We start from the raw sequence: 12960 nt of genomic DNA, 5'->3' as shown, positions 1-12960 counted from the left end.
CCTGCAATCCATACTCAGTTCGTACCTGGGGGGAAAAACCCCTTGAAGTGAGCAGAGTAAAGCATGCAGGATCCAGCCTAGATTTTAAAAAAAACATTTGGGTTTGTCAGTTTCAGCCTGAGAATCACTGAGAAGTGACAAGTTGACTCTACTCTAGTGTCCTTCCGTCCTAGTTCTGTGATGTAAAACCAATGTTCATTTGCAGACAAGGAAGGGAGCCATTCGGCATCCTGACAAATCAAAATATAATCACATCTTCCTGATTTCAAAGAACATCCTGCTTGGCAGGTCTCCTTAATTATCCCAGACAGGTGTTTTTCAACAGAAGCTCGCTCATTTGTTGCCCTTTCTGCTGCCTTCTGCTTGAGCTAATGAAGCCTCAGTGATATATTTGGAATAATGGAGCAATTTACATAACCCCAGGTTAGGACAGCACAAGTAAGGAATCATGACTAGAGAAGGGCATTAAAGAGGGGCTGCAGGGGCAAAGCTCCTCTCTCTCTCTGAGCAGAGACATCTCATTATCAGTGATAGGGAGGAAGTATTCCAGCACTAGGGGGGAAAAAAGTTGCTGTGTTTTAAAACTGTTGTTTGATAGCTTGTTAATATGCAGGCGCTGCTCAGTGAAAGGATCAGACTGAGATCTCATTACTGTGGCTTTTACATCCTGTAGTGTTTGTAGTTAGTGAAAAGGATTGCCACTACTTCCCTGGGGTAATTCATTTAGGGCCTGATTCTTTGTAAAAATGCATATGCACATTTCATGGTTGCAGAAATGTCTGTGTGTTTGCCAACACTGGCTGCACAACCTGGATACTTCTGCATGAAAAGAATTGTTTAGCTGGCTGGCTGTGTGCTTGCACAAATATCTGGCTTATGCATGCCATCATGGCAACTCCTCGCACATGTTTTTGAAAACCAGGCCCTCTGGGCCTCAGTTTTCCCCTCTATAAAATAGAAACGGGAATACCTTTTTCACAAGTGGGTGACAAAGATTAGCTGGTATGTATAAAGTGCCAGGGTGTAATCCTGAGACCATTTTTGTACCCTGTTCATATGAGTAAATCTGCAGAGGACAGTAGGATGAATCATGTTTGCAAGAGCTACTTGCATGAATGAAGGTTGAGGGTCAGCCCCTAAAATTCTATGAAACTAATTGATGAGTATGCTTTACTAGCCTATAAGTAATTATTATTTTATTTCCTCAGATCCATCTATGGTGTATGGAGAAGGCTCCTTGGTTCCGACCACTCTGTGTTTTCTGCCAGTCAGACTCAGACAGACGTGTATTGTGACAGGGTCAGGCCAGATGGCTACAGAAGAGTGATAGAAGGCAGATATATTAGCCCCAGGTTAAGTAGGTCCCTTTTCCCTGGATAAGGTAACAGGGAAAGTTCCAGAACAACCAGGAACTTTCTGGAAACAATTAAGGCAGACAGGCTGATTAGAACACCTACAGCCAATCAAGAAGCTGCTAGAATCAATTAAGGCAGGCTAATCAGGGCACCTGGGTTTAAAAAGGAGCTCACTTCAATTTGTGGTGCACGTGCAAGGAGCTGGGAGCAAGAGGCGCAAGAAGCTGAGAGTGAGAAGATGTATGACTGGAAGACTGAGGAGTACAAGCATTATCAGACCTCAGGAGGAAGGTCCTGTGGTGAGAATAAAGAAGGTGTTGGGAGGAGGCCATGGGGAAGTAGCCCAGGGAGTTGTAGCTGTCACACAGCTGTTACAGGAGCCACTGTAGACAGCTGCAATCCACAGGGCCCTGAGCTGGAACCCAGAGTAGAGGGCGGGCCCGGGTTCCCTCCATCCCCCCAACTCCCTACTTGATACCGGCAGAGTTGAACTGGACTGTGGGTTCCACCCGAGGGGAAGGTCTCTGGCCTGTTCCCCGATCCACTAGGTGGATCAGCAGAGACTGCGGGGATTGTTCTTCTTCCTTTCCCGATGCTGGCCAGTGATGAGGCTAACTGAGTGAACAGCAGATTTGAGCCACGAAAGTGGCCAAACTGAGGGCTGCTGTGAACCTCTGAGGCGAGAAAATCCACCAATAAGCACAGGACCCACCAAGGCAGAGGAGGAACTTTGTCATAGTATCTTCTAAACACTAAAATCCAGCATAATGGTACGTAGCCCTTGAGGGCATTTTTGCATTAGTCATCGGCCACTTTGAAGGAAGCTTCAAGCACAGCTGCATCTCTCATGACACTTGTTTGAGTCAAAAACCGGGGCTCGAGTTTGACTTGAGATACATGCACGAAGAGCTGTTTTTCCTTTATTTCTGCAATGTATTAACTTGCACTGCAGGCAGGAAGCAGTGTAAGCACATTCCCCACACAGTCTATCAATGACTGAAACACTTTTCAACCTTAGCCACTGTAATTAATCAGAAGTGACCTCAGAACTGTGAAATCCTGCTAGAAAAGGAGTTTTTCCTGAAAGGCAAAGTTTAGGGCTGTATTTTCCCCCCAAAGTATTTTTTTTTCCAGCCTGAAGCAAGAACTGTTCTGGTTGAAAGTCAATACTAGATTATCCAACCTGACCTGTCCTCCTCCTCCCAGTCTGTTCAGATGCCAGAGGAGGTAACTTAGATCTGAGCAGTAGCTATAAAACACCTAACTAACCAGGAATTACTGGGTAAAATCTCAGCAGAGTTGACTCACTCCTTCCAGCTTGCTAGGTAGAGGAATTAAATTCCTTGTTTACTATGTGTGGATCTTTCTGACAAATCCATAAAAACAAATATTTATTATTAAAGAGCTCATGACATTTTCTGCAAGAGAGAATTTTCCCTAGGTGCTAACTAAAATTTCCTTTCTCTCACATTGTTGTAAAGGGTGCTTCTGGAGGCCTAGCTCCAACCTGAGTTGGTTTTAACACAACATTTGGGAATGAGGAACACTCATTTCAGAATTTCTTGGGAAGAAGTCTATAGGCCTTATGTGTGTGTGAGCGGGGGGAACAAGAGGGGGAATTAACACTGACTGTGTACACTCCACCTCCAGAACTATTATATGAATTGTGTGTTCATTTACTGTGAGTGCACATGCCAGCCAGCTAACTGCAAGTATAAATTAGGCATCCAACTGCCAATTAGGCATGCAAGAGTCAGACCAATTCAAAACATGATTCTGTTTATCTTTAAGGTTCCAGGACCTGCTTTTGTATTTTATGCACGCTCTATTTGGGGGAGAGGGTTAATTTTCATGTTCTAAATAGTATGATTATAAATTCTGGTCTAGAACTAAGAACAATAATTTTATTTTTTTAATCCCCTTATTCAAAATAGGTGAGGATTTTCTTTGTTGAATTGCAAAAAGAAAAGGAGGACTTGTGGCACCTTAGAGACTAACCTTAGAGACTAGCTTATGCTCAAATAAATTGGTTAGTCTCTAAGGTGCCACAAGTCCTCCTTTTCTTTTTGCGAATACAGACTAACATGGCTGCTACTCTGAAACTTTGCTGAATTGAGGATTCCAATGCATAAAGTGCTTAAGCAACTGCTTGGCTTTAAGCACCTGCTCACATGCCTTGTTGAATAGGGATGTACTTACGCATGTGTTTAAAAGCTTAATTGGGGAGCGATAATTTTTTAGAAAACAAACACCACAAAATATTAAACAGTGTGTTTTTTCAAGCTCATTCCTCTCCTGATATGGTTGACCGAGCCCCTAGAACATTCCATGTGTGTTGCATCATCATGCAGAAGCTGAGATCTGATCTCTTCAGGAACTCTTCCTTTACTATCTAAGGGTTTGTTGCCCCGAACCTTGGGGTACTCAAAATCCAAACCCAGCTCCAGGCAACAAAGGCCCTTTCTGTATGACCAAATAGAACCAAACCCCTGGATTAGAACACACCAGTCTTTGGGATGTTTGGAATAAGATTCAAAAGTTGGGCCTTAATGCCATCTCCCATAGAGATCAGGGATGGTGGGCTCAGCCCAATGGACTCACTTGTCTGCTTTTTGCATTTAATATGTTAAAACTTCTAATTTCTTATAATGCAGCATGATTGCATTAAGTCAGGTTTATTTCCACACACACACACTGTCAGTCTTTTTTGCTTATATCCCGGTGGAGTGCATGTATGCTGCAGCATGCCAAAAGTCCTGAAAATCATGTTTCCCTGGAAACTACGTTAGAGAGAAATGATACTTTTCTCATTTTTTCCCTGGAAACTACATTAGAGAGAAATGATACTTTTCTCATTTTTTCATACTTTTGAAAATTTATATTAGATTTGGGACTAAGTTTTCTGAAGATTCACAGAAAAAATTAAATTGTTGCCTCCATCTATACGAGGAAGGCAGCGTCTCTGCATTCTTCTCTTTAAATGTAGTTACAGGATTCCTTTACTTCATGTCCCTGGTCTTCACTCTTCATTTTATTATGGACGAATAAAAATAAAGGCCATCTCCCCAACAATGCTTATTTGGAAATGACCCTAGCCCACTTTCCACAGTGAGGAGGAAAGAGGGATGATACCTGTGGTTTATAGGAGATTGCAAGCAAAATTGTTTCAAAATGTTCCCTGCACTAGTGTATGGGATTGAATGACTAATTGGGAGGGTGTTTCAGGGCTTTGGTTTACTTTATACACTCCCCATCCTGGTACCACAGTGAACCAGCAGGAACTAGTTACACAGACAAGTTATGCTAACGAATCATATTTTTGGTTGGTGCTCACACAAGGAGGACCAGAAAGCAGAGGGTTAGTGATTACAATTTGAATCCATTTGTACATTTTGTCCTTCCAACAGATGTGCTACTGAGAGATTCTCCCCTGGACATACACCTTCCCTGGGCTACATGCAGTGTGAAGCTTCTTGAAAGCTTTGGATAAGTGAAGCTTATGGATCAGGCTTAGGCTCGCTAGGACAAGGTAACTTATCAACTGCAACACTGGGATGGGGAGAATCAGTAGAAGAGTTTGCTTCACTGGATCAGACCATATAGTTTGAGACCTTGCCACTGGCAATGATCAAAAACAGATGCAAAAACCTCTCCCCATACATTATAATATCCCCGCCTAATTGTGCAATTCTGTATGTGTAATGGGGACATGGTTTCCTGGTGAACAGCTCACACCCTGAAGCATATTTTACTGGACCTATTAGCCAGCATAACTACAATTATTACTGATCATAGCCATGTCAAACTCCATTTACAGTATTTGACATCTTGTGGCAGTGAATTCTGAAGGCTGACAATAGATGATGTGAAGCAGCATTTCCTTATGTTTACTTCACTTGTCCTTGTGAATGGCATGGAGCAGGAGCATGCAGACTGATATCTGCAATTTTTGGCCAGCTGGCCACAACTTTATTTAACACTCAGATAACGCAGACAGGATAACTCCAGAGAGGCGATTCATCCTGGCAGCTGTGAAAATGGAGAACAGGGGAACATGTGCTCCAGACCATTCTCAACCTTCCCAGAGGCTTCCATTCAGAGCCTCTCCAGGCATGTCCAAGGACCAAATGAGCCCACCTAGGGTGGGATCCACAAGGAACTTTGGTGTTGCAGTGCTGTGTGCCGTGGTGCCTAACTTTTAGGTGGCTAGAAAATCACAGGAACAAAACTGTGAACCACAAAGCCTAAGTTAGGCACCTAGACTCCCTCTCCAATTTGTGGAATGCCCTCTACAAATGCCAGCATGCTAGGCAGGGAGCTGCCTAAACCAGCCAATGGGAGATGATGACCAAAAGCATGTGTCTTAAGCCCCAACCCCTCTAGGTTCAGAGCCTCAGCACTTGTCTACACACAGAACCTACAGCAGCACAGCTGAACCATTGCAGTGCTTCAGTGTAAACACTACCTACTCTGATGGGAGGGTGTGGCAGGGCCCCCTTGCTAGGTTCACAAAGTCACACTGAGACCCTGGGTTTTGTAACCACTGGTGCGCTTTATTCTTAGGCTTGTTCTCACCACCATTCACCATCTGCAGGCAGGAGGAGATATCGCCCTGCTTCCATTCCCTGCCTTTTTCCTTTCCTCCTGCTCTTCCCTGGCTTCCTTCCCCTCAGGCTTTTATGCAGCCCCAGGCTAATTAGGTAACAGCTGTCTTCACCTTCCCAATTAGGGCCAGAGTTATCTCCAGCCCACTTTAATTGGTTCCCCTAATGAGGAGCAGGCATGACAGAGGGCTGAATCTGCAACCCTTTGCCCAGCACCTGTCACAGAGGGATTCTCCCATTGTGTAGGTAATCAATCTCCCTGAGAGGCAATAACTAAGTCGATGGAAGAATTCTTCCATTGCCCTAGCACTGTCTCCACGAGGACTTAAGTTGGCTTAACTATGCTGCATGGGGGATGGATTTTTTACGCTTATGAGTGATGTAGTTATGCTAACCTAATATTCTAGTATAGACCAGGCTGCAGGAAGGCATCTATCTTTGCTTGCAATCCATAAAATGAGAAGATAGGCAGTCAAAACCCTAAGACACATTCCAGGCCCAAAACAAAACAACCAGGGAGCCGGAGGGGGGTGGGGAACCTCCCTTATAACCTTTAGCCTACTGTGTGGTGTGTTCACCCACGATATAGGAGACCTCCTGTTCAAGTCTCCTCTCCTCCTGTGGGGCAGAAGCAAGTTGAACAGGGATCGGCCACCTCTCAGATGAGTGCTTAACCATTGGGCTATGGAATATTCTGATGCGGAGCATCCTCAATCTCTTCTGTTGAAGTTGTTCCACTTTAATTAAATATTAATTGGGCTAGCAAAAGAGTTAGTTGCTCTATAGCCAAGTGGTAGGGCACTCAGTTGAGAAATGGCATCCCCCCGGCCTGTTTTGTGTGCACTTGCCTGAGGAGTCCAATCCAGTAGGCAGCCTCTGAGCACGCCTACTGGATCAGGCCCTGCATGTGACTTAGGTGGCCAAATGCCCATCTTCCCCCATTCCTGAATTGCTTTGGGGCTCAGGCAGAAGCACCCACTCTGCACTAGGGGGGCCATGCCTCCTGCCTGCCCCACGTTCCGGGGCTAGGGTGCTTGGGCAGCCTGGGGCTGGCAGTGGCCATTGTGGTGGTGGGGCTCTGCTGGGGGCAGGGCCTCAGGCTGAAGGGGTGGGGCCAGAGGCTAGCCACACCAAACCAATGGTTCATGTACCGCCCATGTCCACACCATTCTTGATTGTGTAGACCTCTGTCATATCTCCCTTAGTCATCTCTTTGCAGAATAGTCCCGGTCTTTTTAATCTCTCCTTATGTGGAAGCTGTTCCAAATCCTTATTTATTTTTGTTGCCTTTCTCTACACCAATTTTAATATATGTTTTTTGAGTTGGGGTTACCAGAACTGCATGCAGTATTCAAGGCATAGCCGTACCATGGGATTTATATAGTGGCATTATGATAGTTTCTGTTTTAGTATCTATCTCTTTCCTAATGGTTCCTAACATTGTTAGCTTTTTTGACTGCCACTGCACATTGAGCAAATGTTTTTAGAGAATGATGATGCCAAGATTTTTTTCTTGAATGGTAACAGCTAATTTAGACCCCATTATTTTGTATGTGTAGTTGGGATTATTTTTCCAAGTGCATTACTTTGCACTTATCAACATTGAATTTCATCTGTTGCCCAGTTTAGTGAGATGTCTTTGTAAGTCTTTGCAGTCAGCTTTGGACTTCACTATTCTGAGTAATTTTGTATGATCTGCAAATTTTGCCACTTCATTGTTCACTCCCTTTTCCAGATAATTTAGGAATATGTTGAACAGCACAGGTCCCAGTACAGATCCTTGAGGGATGCCACTATTTAGTTCTCTGCACATTGAAAACTGATCATTTATTCCTACTCTAAGTACAGACTTAGCTTCTATTTAACTGACTTGTTGCTTAGTTTGTCAGTTGTAGTAGGTAACTGAATGGCTCTGGGATTCACAACATTAATGCTTTTTATTTGATTCAATAGAAGCTCAATAAATTCAAACCCCCAGGAAGGGGCAGTTTACAGAAGAAGAATCCTTAAGTGACTTATTTATGTTCCCTGTTCCTATGCTCTGGATCTTGCCTAATAACCTTCTAATGTGTCTGGCACATCTGGGAATACAGACACTCCCTGGGTTACGCAAGACCTGACTTACGCAAATCCGCATTTATGGAAAAAGTTCCGTAAGATAGAAATAGAAGGGGTTTTTTTGTTTGTTTTTTTGGGTTGTTTTTTTTTTGCATAACAGTCGGGTATACGTTTCCGACTTACGCAAAATCCAGATAAGTCAGGGAGCATCTGTATGGTGCAGGAAAAAATCTCTCTTGGCTCTTTATTTTTTTTAATAGATAGCCCAATCCTGCCACACTGGCTCAGGCAAAGTCCCATTGATCCCACAACTTTTATTCAGGCTCAGAGACTTTGTAGGATGAAAAGACCAGGAAGCACTCTATTCAGTGTTCCCTGAGTCTGTCCTATATTTACCCACTTAGCAATAACAGAAATACAGTGGGGGAAGCAATCTCATGCACCTAATTAATTTGCAGGAGGTTTATCTATTGACCACAAGCAGATGAGACAGCTTGTTTGTATATCCTTTGTCCTAGTTTTCCTCTCTGTTTAAAGATCTGGGAGATGAAACATCTATGCCAAGAAAAATGTTGCTCAGCTTACACTTTCTACACAAACCCATCCCTGAATGTAGAAATCGGTAAAGTGTGACAGTGAGGAGCGCTACCTGGGATGTTATGCACTACAGTTGTGTTAGGTTGTGTTAAATTCCATAACTACTGGCTGTTTTGAGTTAGATGTCATTGGCAAAAGCTATTTATTAGTAAATGCATGGACCAAGCTTTCATAAATAGCTTCTAACTTGTCCATTTTGGTGCACAATAGTTTGCATGCAGGAAACATACATTTGCACTTGGGAATGGGGGTTTGTGTGTAGAAATCAGGCCATCAGATGGCTATTTATCCCACTTGTGCAAGAAAATGCCCTTTTGTGTTTGCGAATATGGGGGATGTATGCACAAAAGCTGTGGGAACTATTTTAGGATCCTGGCTGAAGCTTCTTGGAAAGTGTCATCTTTTGTTTGAGTGGAGGCCAGCTGAAGTGAGGGCCTATGAGTTCTGTTTTGTAACCAGTTTAGCAGTATTTTAATTGTCACTTGGTCTGACATATTAGTCAGTCCAAAAAGTCCAGGTTTCTAAACTCCGTACTGGGGCTGAAGGAGCCATAATCAGAGATTCTTTATCACAGTGTTTTAGATTCTCTGCTTGATTTGACCCTGCCTACCATAGTAAGGAATTAGCTCGGCCTCATTGTCAGCATCATCATCATCTTCTGGAGCAGAAGGAGGAGCAGCATGGTTAAAAAGGTAGCAGTCAGGTAGGAGACAGCCACAAGGAAAGGAAGCTGTTGTCCTGGCTGTCATTCCTATGCTGAACATTTCAATATTGGTGACTATCACCACACCATGAGTGAGGATAATTTGCCTTCTGGTGCTATTCGGGGCTGCCTTCAGCCCATTCTTTCTTTCTGAACAACCTTAGCTACATCATCTGCGTCACACTGGAGACAAGGCTATACATCAGGTCTTGACCCTTTGCTGCTTTTGCCACCGAATGCACATGGTTTTTCAAATGGATCAACAGCAGCGCCCCCTTCTAAGGCTTTTCTGTCCCGCATTGGGTCCCATTGCTGCCTTCTGAGCAGAAGGCTTCCAGTCACTTGGATGGCGCTTGTCTGGAGGCTGTGTGACATGCCCTTGTTATGTCTGATTCTTGTGAGCAGGCACCATATATTCATGATTCTTCCTCTGGAATTCCCATAGAGAACAAGATGCTTGTGAATTTCACTCTACCACCTATTTGCATGAAAATGCAAATGTACTAAATTGCTACAGTGGGAGGAGGGAGAAAAGGACATCTTTTCTGAGGGGAGATCTCATGTTCTGCAGCAGAGAACCCCAATGAGTCCTCCAGCAAAGCCAGGGTAGATCAGACATGACACTCCCAATATTTCTAAGATTAAAAAAGAAGAAAACAAAAACTCTTTTTTGGGAGGCAGGAGAAGGAAGTGGGGGAAATCTAGGCAATCTTTTGATACCATGAAATATAAACAGAAAAACAAAACAGTCCTCCCTTTTCTCCCTTAAGTTATAGCAGAGTTTCTAAAATATCATGGATAAGGTGATCACAGCTGCAGGCTAGTAACTTTGTTCACACCGGTACTTTCTCTCCAGTGCAGTTTTTGATTTGACCAGGAGAGATAATGTTAATGGAATCTTTTCAGACCAGGATTTCATGAAACCAGAGCTGTAAAATAGCTGGACTTCAAAAAGAATTGTACGGTGTGCTCACGCTATGGACCTTATGTGTTCTCCAATTCCTGTTAATATTTGGCAAAAGAAATCTGGCTGTTTCAGGAGCTGTCTCTCCTATGATACATCTGGGCTTAATTGTCTCCCCAGGCAGATCACTGCACACTCATTGCTTTTCAAATATGTTCTGTACTTTTTACTAACACCTTGTTTTCTATAGAGCATTCAGCACACTTTATATAAAAATAACTTTTATTGAGTTTCTCTGCAGCACAAGGAAAGCTACAAGTAGACTTCACAATACGCAACCCTACCGGACTTAGTACACTTGTTATGTTGATTGAAAGATACATTTTTAACAAGTATGTAATAGTCACTTAACTGAGGCTATTACAGATCCAAATACTGTAGACACAAAACAGAACATCGTCAATAAAAATTGACTTGAAACGGCACTATTTATCTAATCAACAAATGTCACTGGAATGATTGGATTATATCATTTCTTTTATTCTTAGCAAAGGCCAAGAGACACAGTTATCTTTACAGCAGCTAAGTCTAACTGGGAATCACAATGTCAGGGATTTTTTAGGGCTACTTTTCAACATTTTGGGTTCCTATTTGAAAATGTAGGTTTCAGGGTCCTGAACTCTAGTTCCTTTCTACAGTCCTGTTAAATCTGAGCTCTTACTGTGGTAATTAGTTATTATGATCATACCAAGAGGCCCCGCCTGGGATCAGGAGGTACCACACAAACTATACAATCCCTGTCCTCAAAAATATTACCATCTAAACAGGGAAGAATGACAACAGATAGGATGGGAAAGCAGAGGCAAAGTGACTTGGCAAAGGTCACGCACCAGGCTGGGAAAAGATTTGTCTGGGTTTCTTGAAAATAGTGCTGTAGTCACTGAACCACAAGACCACACAGAAAGTTCTTCAATGCTTACATTTGTTCCTTGCAACAGCTGAGCCAGGATTTCTGTTCAGGTGGGTGATGGGTGATCCTGGCCGGGGGCTGCAGGCTGGGACTTACTGAAATGGAAGACCATTGAACTCCCTTATTCCAGGGGTTGCCACTCTATAAATCAATTCCTAAAAGTATTTCTAAAAACTTGGAGAAGAGGCTTAAGCCATTCACTGGGCCTCACCCAACAGTGTAATGCCAGAGGGGCTGTGAGTGTGGAGAGGTTAGTGTCTGACTCGTGCTATAGTTCAATGAAAAAGTATAGAGGTACTGCCCAGTTCCCACCAGGCTGACCTGAGTCCCCCAGTCCCACAACAATCCGTGATCTTGTTGTATTCTCATTACTGTTGTGCAAGTCTATTATGAAGGTTATTATAGATCGCACCTGTAAATCAACATGGTGCTTTGTAAACAGAGGTGTGATATAGCCAAAGAGCTTACATAAGAAAAGACAGACACAGGGCAGCACTTCAGGAGCAGTGGTTGTAGGGGGAGAAAAAAAGAGGAAGGATTTCCTGTAGCGGTGAGTTTTATGGAGGGATTTGAAGGAGCAGAGGATGCCGGAGGGCTCAGAGCAGAGAGGCTCCAGGCCAATGGAGTCAATCATAGCTGTAGGTGGAGAAATTCTGTCAGTTTTTCAGCAAGAATCACACAAGACTAATAGGACAATAGCAACCTGATGTGTGAATGTAGTCTGTTCTGTTCATGTGAACTTCAGTGGGGCTAATTTTGTCCATTAACCATTCTAAGAGTGAGACATACTTTCTACTTACAATAGGCAGCTGGAGTACTGTGGTCACTGCTTTTCATGCTAATATTGTCTCATTGCTTCCTTGTGCTCCTCACATCTGTTTTGTCTTGTCTTGTCTGAGACTTAGATTGTAAGCTCTTTGGGACAGAGAAGGTCTTTTTGTTTTGTGTGTATACAATGCCCAGCACGGTGGGGTCCTGCTCTGTCAGAGGGTTCCCAAGGCGCTATCACAATACGAATAATTATAAATGGGAGATGTTTGAAAGGTTTGCACCTTCTCATGCATGTGTAGTACACTGGCTATGAGAAGAGAACCTCACACTCATGGCAAATATCCAGTGATTCTCAAACTTTTTTTTCCCACGGACCACTTGAAAATTGCCGAGGGTCTCAGCGGACCACTTAATGAGCTTTCCAAATGTTGTTTGTACCATTAGCTAACTATTGTGAAGCCTTTTCTCCCCTGCCATGGCAGCCCCAGAGCTGGCAGTGGGAAGGAGGGGGGGGGCTCTCCTCCGCCATAGCATCCGCAGAGCTGAAGCTGGGAAGGAGGGCCGTCTCTCCCCGGCAGCTGCAGCCCTGGAGCTGGGGCAAGTCACCTTTTCTCTGGCCACCGCAGCCCTGCACATCCCAAATTCCTCCCATCCCCTCTTCTCACCCCACTGCCCCCTCCCACCTACCCCCTATTCCCCCCAAGGGCCACCACCTCACCTTACATATGCGTCTTCTCCAGGGTCCAGGCACCTAATTAGTGGAGCCGCGCCTGCTAGTGGAGCCTCCACTCATTAGGTGGGTGGCCCTTCATTCTCTTGTGTGTGGCCACCCAGGTGCCCATCTTAGAGGGAACTATCCGCGGACCACCTGAATGGAGCTTGCGGACCACTGGTGGTCCACGGACCACTGTTCGAGAACCTCTGGGTTAAACTATATATTACTTACAGTGGGCAAGATTAGGTTCTCTGCACTTTAAAGTCTTTAAACCATGATTTGA

General features: G+C 44.0%; 1 long non-coding RNA gene across 2 annotated transcripts in view; it reads left to right on the top strand.

The window, feature by feature from the left end:
- Positions 1 to 1366: 1366 nt before the first annotated feature.
- The window catches only part of LOC140896875 (uncharacterized), a 41990-nt gene continuing 30396 nt past the window's right edge, over positions 1367 to 12960 (top strand). For both annotated transcript variants that reach the window (XR_012154630.1, XR_012154629.1), the window contains exons 1-2: positions 1367 to 1654; positions 4763 to 4884. This is a non-coding gene — a long non-coding RNA (uncharacterized lncRNA). The remainder of the gene's footprint in view (positions 1655 to 4762; positions 4885 to 12960) is intronic.

The sequence above is a fragment of the Lepidochelys kempii genome, chromosome 13, assembly GCF_965140265.1.
Source record: "Lepidochelys kempii isolate rLepKem1 chromosome 13, rLepKem1.hap2, whole genome shotgun sequence".
Lineage (NCBI taxonomy): Eukaryota > Metazoa > Chordata > Testudines > Cheloniidae > Lepidochelys > Lepidochelys kempii.
Note: the sequence above shows the minus strand (reverse complement) of the source record. Positions and strands in the feature narration are given on the sequence as shown.